Here is a 10,743-nt window from a genome sequence, read left to right on the forward strand (position 1 = left end):
TTTGTGTTGTAGAGCACGTGTTGTTCTCGCTCCGTTTCTCCTATTTTTGGGCAGTTTTCACATCAGGTGCAGCATTTACCATGGCTGACAACAACACAGATGTCTTCAAGATGTTTGCTGCTAAGAACAAGTTGGATGGGGACAATTACCCTATGTGGGTTTATATGATGCAACACATTCTTGTGTCAAAGGGCGTCTGGAATATTGTGCAGGGCATTGATGTACGTCCTGGTTCTGAGGATGCAGGCGATGTTGAGGATGTTGCAGGTCTTGCTGCAAGGATTGCTGCTATTAGAGTTGTTTTGCCTACGGCAGAACAAGCTCGTTGGGATGTAAAGAATGTGCAGGCTCATGCATTGATTGCGTTGTCTGTAGGGATTTCACTAACGTAATCACAATCGTGTGATTACGTTAATAACTTTAATATTAACACAAGAAAATCACGTGATCACGTTAATTGTTAACGTGATCTTGATGGTGACCTGTAGAAACCAATAGAGCCAGTAGGCCCATCGGGATTTTTCATTTTCCCGGCGAGTCCCATAGGGCTTTAGGGTTTTCCGGCGGGCTCGACTGTATATAGTAAACCTCTTCTTACTTTGGCATTTTAACTAGGAAAATCCCCAGGGAGTGTATTCGAGTGTCGGGTATAGTCATCTCCTTGTGAATTGACCTAAGGTTACAGAGTCACAGGTCCTTTTTTTTGGGTTGAACGTGATTCTTAATTCGGTAACCACTTCTAAAAATATTTAAACTTTTCACCGAACATAAAGGTACGAAACCAAAACAAATGAGAATTTGGAGAGTCGTGCTGATTGTGACGAAGCCATTGGCCATAAAAGGGCTGAACTTGGTTTTAGAAGATGAGCATATTTAAATAATGAGTTGATAGTCAAGGGTCGGATGTCCTGTACTAGTGTACTGGGTATATAAAGATCCTTGAAGTCTTGCATTTTTCACCATCATAGAGTTGAATTGATATACATTTCCATTGCACAATATGAGAGCTATAATCCTTAATTGGGTTGAATTAGTTTTTATATATTGAATTGGATGCATAAGGGGACTACAATCCTTGATTGGGTACAAGTAGTCCTTAATTGTGTAATTGTATCGAACATTTCATTGCCTTGTTTTATGCATTGGTTTATATAGGGAGTGAATTATGTATTATAATTAAAATATTGTTAATGCATGAGATGGTCAATCATCGACATTGTTTCTCTCATGTATGTTTTGCAAATAATTATCATCATTTCAATGTAAATGTTGAGGATTCTTTGTAGCATGTGAAAATAGTTGTGTCTTATTGTTTTCAAATTGCAGAGGATGTATAACTAATCATTATATTTATAATTGCATTGACAATTTCATATTATTTTTGTATCCATAATGTCATGTAGAGAGTGCATTGCAATGTGTATGTTCGCTCAGAACATATGTGGTCGATATGTGGAATGGACTAGAGTGCATTGCAAATCTCATATTGTGTAGATTTGACTGCTTTCTTGGTGATTGTTTTTTTAATATATATTGAAAAGTTTTATTTATTTATTTTAACTGAACATCTAGTTCTTATGTCTGCAGTATTAAATTGAAAGCAATGGAGAAAAATGTTAGCACAAGTGATACGAAGAAGTCAAAGCATTAAAAAGCCCTTAGCAAACATGGTTTTGAATCTCAAATGATAAAAATTATCTCCCAGATTCGGCCTGACAAACAGACTTAGCATTGGAGTATAACTTGGCCTAAACAAGTAGAAGGTTTAGCTAGACAATTTCTTCAAAATCCTTACAAAGTTGTCATTGGTTCATAAGCTCTAAAAGACAGTCATTCAATTCTACAGATTGTAGAAGTTATTTTTGAGAATGAGAAATACCCAAAATTGCCAGATTTATAGAAGCAAGTTACTAGAAAACTTCCAATGGATGAATTTGCAGCTTTATCTATCCATGATGATAAGAGTCAAGCTAAATGAGATTGGCTTATTTCTGAATTTAGATCTAGCAATAGCCCTGTAATGACAACAACAGATGTTGCAACTCGGGGTTTGGATGTGAAGGACATAAAGCACAAGAAAGAAAAACGACAACAAAGACCGCACCGACATTGACAATGAGGTCATGTCAGGGACGACATGAATTCGGAGGAGGGGAGTGTTGACCCATGGGTCAACAATACGACATAACTCAACTTCCATACCAAAATCTTATTTTTTGATAGTTATGAAATGATGCGGATTATGGCTAAAAACATCATTTATAATGAGTACTTATTCTAGTTGTAGAAGCCGAGGTGCAATGGTACTTCCAGATTGGAAATTCAAATCCATTTGATTCCTTGAACTCTATTTTGATTTAACCTATGGTAGCCTTAGTATATAAGGTACCTAGGCCATTTTGTAAAGAGAACTTAATCATAATCAAAGTTTTAAGCTATCATTGACCGTGTGTGAGAGATAAATAGAGAGAGTGTGAGCTTCATCCTAACTCTACTTCTTGCTTGCTCATCGCATTGGATATTCAACTGCACCATCACGATTGTGTGTGTGTGTGTGTGTGTGTGTGTGTGTGTGTGTGTGTGTGTGTGGCTCAATAAAAAACACCCAACCGGCCCGATTAGGGCACTCGACTATATATTAAGCTACAGCCCGCCGGGCTTTAGGGTTTTCCTGGCGGGCCCGACGGGAAAATGCAAAAGCCCGGCGGGCTTTTTGTGGGTTTCTTGGTTGCTCTGAACCAGCTTGTTTCGGATCATGTTAACTGTGATTATGTAAACATGTCATTAAGACCTTGTGATCACACAAATTTTTTGGTAATTACGTAAATATTAAATCCCTGGAACTTGTCTGTGAAGTGCACCATTGTTCCTCACATCCATTCAACAAAATCTGCAAAGCAGGCTTGGGATATTTTGGCTGGTTTTTATGCAAGTCGTAATGAGGCTAAAATTTATTTGCTGTGTAAAGAGCTGGAGTCAAAGATTATGCATGAGGAAGATGATATGGACACTTTCCTTGCTAGTGTCAAGGATATCAATGAGCAACTTATTTCTGCAGGTGAAGTCATTTCAGACAGTTTTCTTGTGTGGACTGTTCTTGATGCCTTACCAGATTCTTACCAGACTTTTGCTAGTACTTGGAGACTTATGACCCAAGGAAATCCTGAAGTTGTCAAGTTTAATGCATTATGCACATTGCTATTGCAAGAGTCACTTTCTAGGAAAAACAGGACTAGGCAGCGTGCAGTTGAACAGGCTTTTATTGCTTCTCAAAGAAAGGGTGGTAACAACAATGCAGCCACTTCTTATGGTTCTGCTGCGAGTGGCAAAACTTCTGTTCTTAATGCTTATAATAGCAGCACTTCGTTTGGAAATTCTAGTGATAAGGGCAAAAAGAAGATGCATTTCCATTATTGTAAAGGTAATGATCACTTGATCAAGCAGTGCCTTAAGTTGAAGGCCAAAGAGGCTAAGAAGAACGAGGGTGGTTCCACTGCAAATGCTCGTTCCACTACAAATGCAGCCATTGTTGAGTCTTATGTAGAAGGAGACTGTGATGCTGATGTCGATGCAAAATGGGCTTCAAAGTGCACTTACAATCCTGTTGTCCATGATGCATGCTTGTCAATTGCTGCAGATTCACATGTGTGGTATTTCGACAGTGGTGCTAGAAAGCACATTACCTCACATCGTGAATGTTCACCTCTCCTGAGTCTGTCCCTCATGGGAATTCAGTCACTTGTGCCAACAATGCCTCTTATCCAGTTCAAGGAGTTGGAAATATTGTGCTTACTGCTGCAAATGGCAGTTCCTTCACAGTTGTTGATGCACTTTATGTACCTGAAATCGAGAAGAATCTCTTGTCTGTATCCACACTTGCTAGACTTGGACTTGTAGTCAAATTTGTGGATGACAGATGTACAGTTCATGATCTTAGTTTTGGTGATGAAATTGTTGCATCTAGCCTTTTGTGCTGTGGATTGTATAAGCTCACTTTGTATGACAAGTGTGGATAAAATTTTGCAAATGCTGTTGCAGATTCAAGGGATATTTCAGATGCAAAACTTTGGCATGCACGTTTTGGTCATCTGAAATTTACCAGTTTGTTGCGTTTGTAGAAATGTGATATGGTTGCTTCTTTTCTGCCTCTTGAAGCACTTGTCAAACATGTTTGTGAAGGCTGTATTTTTGGTAAGATGCAGCGTTCTAAGTTTCCAAAGGATGGTTCAGTTCGGGCCACATGCAAGTTGCAGCTTGTGCATAGTGATGTTTGTGGGCCCATGAAAACTCGTCCTTGGGAAATTACCCTTTACTTCGTGACTTTCATTGATGATTACTCCAGGCATGCATGGGTATTTCCGCTTAAAGCGAAGTTCAAAGTTTTTATGTGCTTCAAACAATTTCTGGCTATGGCTGAAAATGTCTTGAAATGTACTATAGGCACCCTCCATTCCGATTGAGGGGGGGAGTATATGTCTCATGAATTCAATGCATTCTGACTAGTCGTGGGATAAAACACCAATGTACAGTGCCTTATACACCTCAGCAAAATGGTGTTGCTGAGAGGAAAAATAGGTCATTTACGGAAATGGCACAATGTATGGTCAAAAGTCAAGCTTTGTCGCATTCTTTTTGCCTTGAGGCCATCATGTGTGCCACTTATGTACTAAACAGGTGTCCTACAAAAGCTTTGCAGTCTATTACTCCATATGAAGCATGGCATGATAGAAAGCCTTCTATTGAGCACATGCATGTTTTTGGTTGTTTGGCATATGCTTTGGTGCCACAAACACAGCGCAGAAAATTGGATGATAAGGCTGTCAAATGTATTTTTGTTGGCTATAGTGCTGAAAGAAAAGGTTACAGGTTGTATCATCCGCAAACAAAACGTATTTTGGTTTCACGGGATGTAGTGTTTGTGGAAGATTCTGTTCAGCCCTTGTTGTCATGTACTAGAGACAGTAATGTAAGCTCACAGGACATTTATGACACTTTGTTGCCTGTTTTCAGTGGTGGAAATACGAATGTAAGTTCCAATGAGGCAAATGTACAGCCTATGGGGGTTTCTGAAAATGTTACAGATCAGCCTATTACTGATGCAAATGTACATGATGTACTTGATGAGGAAAGCGCTGAAAATGAGCAGGCTAGAGGTATGCCAAAATGGCTGGTGCACACTTTGCATGACAGTAAATTGGATGCAACTTTGTCTAGTCATACTCATTCAGGCTCTCGCCATGCATCTTATACATCAGATTGTGTCTAGCTTACATGATGTTGAGGAGCCTCTATCTTTTGATGAAGCACAGAATTAAAAAAATTGGATGGCTGCCATGCAATCAGAATATGATGCACTTATAGAAAATGACACATGGACTTTATGTGATTTCCCTCTTGGCAAAAAGGCCATCGGTTCAAAGTGGGTTTACAAGTTGAAACGCAAGCCGGATGGTGAGATTATTCGCCATAAGGCTATACTTTTTACAAAGGGTTATGCACAACAAAAAGGCATAGATTATGAAGAGACTTTTGCTCCCACTTGTCAATATGACTACTATGTGTTTTCTATGTGCATTGGCAGGTCATTTTGGTTGGGATATACATCAATCAGACAATGTTACTACATTCTTGAATGGTGATATATTTGAGGAAGGTTATGTAACGCAGCCTCACGCTTTTGTCATAAAAGGACAAGAGGACAAAGTGTGCAGATGTAAGAAGGCTTTGTATGGGTTGAAGCAATCTACTCGTTCTTGGTATGAGAAAGATGACACTCATTTGGTCAAACGAGGCTTTCGTAACAATCGAACAGAAAGCACATTGTACTTAAAGTGTGAGGGTGATGTACGTCTCATTGTGGTTCTTTATGTCAATGATTTGCTGATCACTGGACCAATGAGAGACATATTGCTGAATTTAAGGCTGATTTCAATGCTACTTTCAAGATGAAAGATTTGGGGCTATTGTATCATTACTTGCGTATACAGTTTAAGCAGTGTGATGGTGGTATTGCCTTGTGTCAGAAAAGTTACATAGAGACATTGATATGTAAGTTTGGACTTGAGGATTGCAAACCTATTGCCACTCCCATGGAAAATAGGTTTGAAGTTGAGTCTACATGATGTTGGCGATCCTACTGATGTCACTCTATATTAACTGCTGTTGGTTGCCTCATTTATGTGTTCAACACGAGGCCGGATATTCAGTTTGCAGTCTCACAAGTCAGCAGATTTATGCATAGCCCACGGTCTAAGCATTGGCAGGCTGTCAAGAGGATTTTTTGCTACCTTAGTGTCACTTTACATCTTGGCTTGTTTTATCCCAAGAGGGGATCATTGCCGCCACATTTACATGCTTTTTTGGACTCAAATTGGGCTGGTTGTTTTGACACGCAATTGTCCACAAGTGGTTTTTATTTCATGCTTGGCAGTTCATGTATGTCACGGTTGAGCAAGAAGCAACCTACTATGGCCACTTTGAGTTGTGAGGCTAAGTACAGGGCAGTCTTCACAGCTACAGTTGAGTGTGCATGGCTCAGACGCCTTAGGGCTGATTTGGGTGTTGGACAGGACACTGCCAACACTATCTACATTGCCAGTCAAAGCGCATTGGCAGTTGTGAGGAACCCAATTTTTCATGGTCGCACAAAGCACATTGAGGTGCATTAAAGGCATTGTCTCGTGAGAAGCTTGAAGCCTTCCGTAAAGCTTTGGGCTTACTCCCCTTTGGTGGACTGATCATGTCCTCAAGGCATGGCACTTCTTTTTACTCATGTGTCAGCTCTCGTTCAGCACATCACTCCAGGGGGGATTTGTTACCATATACATGTGTAGTGATGTGTGTGAACACACTAGGACCACCGGGGCTTTTTTTCCCTCTTTAGGAGGTTTTTCCCCCCAAGCATTGTATATATGCCCATCACTCTAGGGATATATATCTTTCCATTTTCCCACTAAGTAACACACTCTCTATTGTGTGTTGTGAGCTTCCTTCGTCTTCTCCAAGCTGTGCGCGTTTCTCTGCAACCCTAATTCCAACAAGTTAGGGCCACATGCAAGTTGCAGCTTGTGCATAGTGATGTTTGTGGGCCCATGCAAACTCCTTCCTTGGGCAATTACCTTTACTTAGTGACTTTCATTGATGATTAATCCAGGCATGCATGGGTATTTCCACTTAAAGCAAAGTTTGAAGTTTTTATGTGCTTCAAACAATTTTTGGCTATGGCTGAAAATGTATCGAAATGTATTATGGGCACCCTCCATTCCAATCGAGGGGGGGAGTATATGTCTCATGAATTTAATGCATTTCTGGCTAGTTGTGGGATAAAACACCAATATAGTGCCTTATACACCTCAACAAAATGGTGTTGTTGAGAGGAAAAATAGGTCACTTATGGAAATGGCATGGTGTATGGTCAAAAGTCAAGCTTTGCCGCATTTTTTTTGGCTTGAGGCTATCATATGTGCCACTTATGTACTTAACAGATGTCCTACAAAAGCTTTGTAGTCTTTTACTCCATATGAAGCATGGCATGATAGAAAGCCTTCTACTGAGCACATACATGTTTTTGGTTGTTTGGCATATGCATTGGTGCCACAAACACAACGCAGAAAATTGAATGATAAGGCTATCAAATGTATTTTTGTTGGTTATAGTACTGAAAGAAAAGTTTACAGGTTGTATCATCCGCAAACAAAGCGTATTTTGGTTTCACAGGATGTAGTGTTCATGGAAGATTCTATTCAGCCCTTACTGTCATGTACTAGAGACAGTAATGTAAGCTCACAAGACATTTATGACACTTTGTTGCCTCTTCTCAGTGGTGGAAGTTCAAATGTAAATTCCAATGAGACAAATGTACAACCTATGGATGTTTCCAAAAAATTTAGGATCAGCCTATTAGTGATTTAGATGTACATGATGTACTTGATGAGGAAAGCACTGAAAATGAGCAGGCTAGAGGTATGCCAAAATGGCTGGTGCATACATTGTGTGACAGTAAATTGGATGCACCTTTGTCTAGTCGTACTCGTTCAGGCTCAGGCCATGCATCTTATGCATCAGATTGTTATGCTTTGGTTGTGTCTAGCTTACATGATGTTGAGGAACCTTTGTCTTTTGATGAAGCACATGATTCAAAAAATTGGATAGCTGCCATGCAATTAGATATGATGCACTTATAGAAAATGAAACATGGACTTTATGTGATTTGCCTCTTGGCAAAAAGGTCATTGGTACGAAGTGGGTTTACAAGTTGAAACTCAAGCCGGATGGTGAGATTGATCGCCATAAGGTTTGACTTGTTGCAAAGGGTTATGCACAACAAAAAGGCATAGATTATGAAGAGACTTTTGCTCCCACTTGTCATATGACTATTGTACATTTTCTATGTTCATTGGCAGCTCATTTTGGTTAGGATGTACATCAATCAGACAATGTCACTCCTTTCTTGAATGGTGACATATTTGAGGAAGTTTATGTAACGCAACCTCGTGGTTTTGTCAAGAAAGGACAAGAGGACAAAGTGTGTAGATGTAAGAAGGATTTGTATGGGTTGAAGCAATCTCCTCGTGCTTGGTATGAGAAAGCTGACACTCATTGGTCAAACGAGGCTTTCATAACAGTCCAACAAAAACCACATTGTATGTAAATTGTGAGGGTGATGTACTTCTCATTGTGGTTCTTTATGTCGATGATTTGTTGATCACTGGACCAAATAAGAGACATATTGCTGAATTTAAGGTTGATTTCAATGCTACTTTCAAGATGAAAGATTTGGGGCTATTGGGGGGTGGTTATGGAGCGAGATTTTTTTTTTCCACCACCTCTACCTCCCATTGCCGCCCCTTACCACCCATGACAGCCAACACCCTAGTCCACCACCGGTGGTTGGTGGTGTTAGCTCACTACCACCATCTGCCACTCCTCCTCCTACCACCACCGCCCATTTTTGCCTGTTCTCCTCCCACTCTTCCTTCTAATGGGCTACTCAAGGACCTCCTCTCTCTCTCTCTCTCTCTCTCTCTCTCTCTCTCTCTCTCTCTCTCTCTCTCTCTCTCTCTCTCTCTCTCTCTCTCTCTCTCTCTCTCTCTCTCTCTCTCTCTCTCTCATCTTGTCTCTCTCTTTATTTTGCTGATTTTGTCTCTCTTTCTCTCTCACCTCTCTCTCTCTCTCTCTCTCTCTCTCTCTCTCTCTCTCTCTCTCTCTCTCTCTCTCTCTCTCTCTCTCTCTCTCTCTCTCTCTCTCTCTCTCTCTCTCTCTGGCAAGCGGTGAAGGAAGCACACAAAAAAAATACATCTATGTCTCCTGTCTTCGAGCTCATGAGACGTCTGTTATTTTTTCCTAGATGATTGGCAGATGGAAGCCCATGAAAGTAATCATCAACAAAACCCAACTAGCACCAACACCAAGCCTGTCTCCGAGCTGCACCACCCCTCTCGATTCTCAATCTCGTCAATTAACTACCCTGCATGTTGGTGTGATGTTGGACTCCCTCATTTTAGCAAGGAGCTTCAATGCTCTTGAGGCATCCCCTAGCTGTGCACATATCTCAAATAGAGCATCATAAGCGGAAAGATGAGGAGGAAATCCATTCTTTGTCATCTCCCAATACACAACCAGAGCATCCCTATACTTACCAAGGTCTGAAAGAGTCGTCATAACAATCTGATACATCAGGACATTTGGTAGGAAACCAGTTTGTTTCCACCACTCGAAAAGGCCCAACACAGCATCATACATCTGCACCTTCCTACATGCCACCATGATAGACGTGCAGTACTCTAACCCTAGTTGTAACTCTGAAAAATAACCCAGTTCCTGCACCAACTTTCTCAATTCCTTGAATTTGTAGAGACGACTAGCAAGAAGAACTAGCTCCGCATACACACCCTGATTTAATACTAGTCCGCTGCTGTCTGCCTTTTCCTTGACCAGAAGAGCACGATTGAGTAGGCCTGGCTGTTGTGAGTCCTCGTGCAAGGGCCTCAAAAGCCAGCGAGGACATTGGAGCATGAGTGTGCAGAAGGTTCCATACAATCTCTTCCTTTCCTGCTTTTGCAAGTACGTCAATGGCAGCACACAATGCTCTCTCACCCGACCATAGGTGGGAGCACTTCTGTTGCCATTCTAAAGTTTTGAAAGCTCTGAGGGGCAGGCCAAGATGTCCAAGATGTCGAACGGTTGCCGAGCGCGAGCCACATACAAGCAGATGTTGGATTCCGTGCAGGACTTGAGAGGCATGCGAGTGGGGGGGAAGCTTACTGATTTGAACTGTCAGGTCAGTGAGGAAGAGTTTGTCCTTGGCAGGGAGGGAAGTCAAATTGGGAAGGTGTAAGCGACGAGCTGGAACGTCCATGGGGCGATGCTTGGGAGGGTTTTTGAAACAAAAAAAAGGAGCAATAGCGATATCTGCTGCCTTTTTTTTTTCTTTTTCCCTACGTTTTTTTTGGCCTACTGTGCCTACGTAGCCCTCGACTCCCAAGAAAGCACCTACGCAGGACTCCCAACAGCTCGTCTTCTGGATTCCCAAGTAAGCTCTCTCTCTCTCTCTCTCTCTCTCTCTCTCTCTCTCTCTCTCTCTCTCTCTCTCTCTCTCTCTCTCTCTCTCTCTCTCTCTCTCTCTCTCTCTCTCTCTCTCTCTCTCTCTCTCTCTCTCTCTCTCTCTCTCTCTCTCTCTCTCCCTCCCTCCGACAAGCGGTCAAGGAAGCACACAAAAAAAAAGACGTCTGTGTCTCCTGTCTA

The 10,743-nt window shown here is 41.3% G+C and overlaps 1 pseudogene; it reads right to left on the reverse strand.

Annotated features, from left to right (window-relative positions):
• Positions 1-9,453: 9,453 nt before the first annotated feature.
• Positions 9,454-10,034, reverse strand: LOC147434907 (pentatricopeptide repeat-containing protein At2g01860-like; annotated as a pseudogene).
• Between the last annotated feature and the right edge of the window lie 709 nt (positions 10,035-10,743).

This window comes from Adiantum capillus-veneris, chromosome 19 (genome assembly GCF_014529385.1).
Source record: "Adiantum capillus-veneris isolate H3 chromosome 19, ASM1452938v2, whole genome shotgun sequence".
Classification (NCBI taxonomy): Eukaryota; Viridiplantae; Streptophyta; class Polypodiopsida; order Polypodiales; family Pteridaceae; genus Adiantum; species Adiantum capillus-veneris.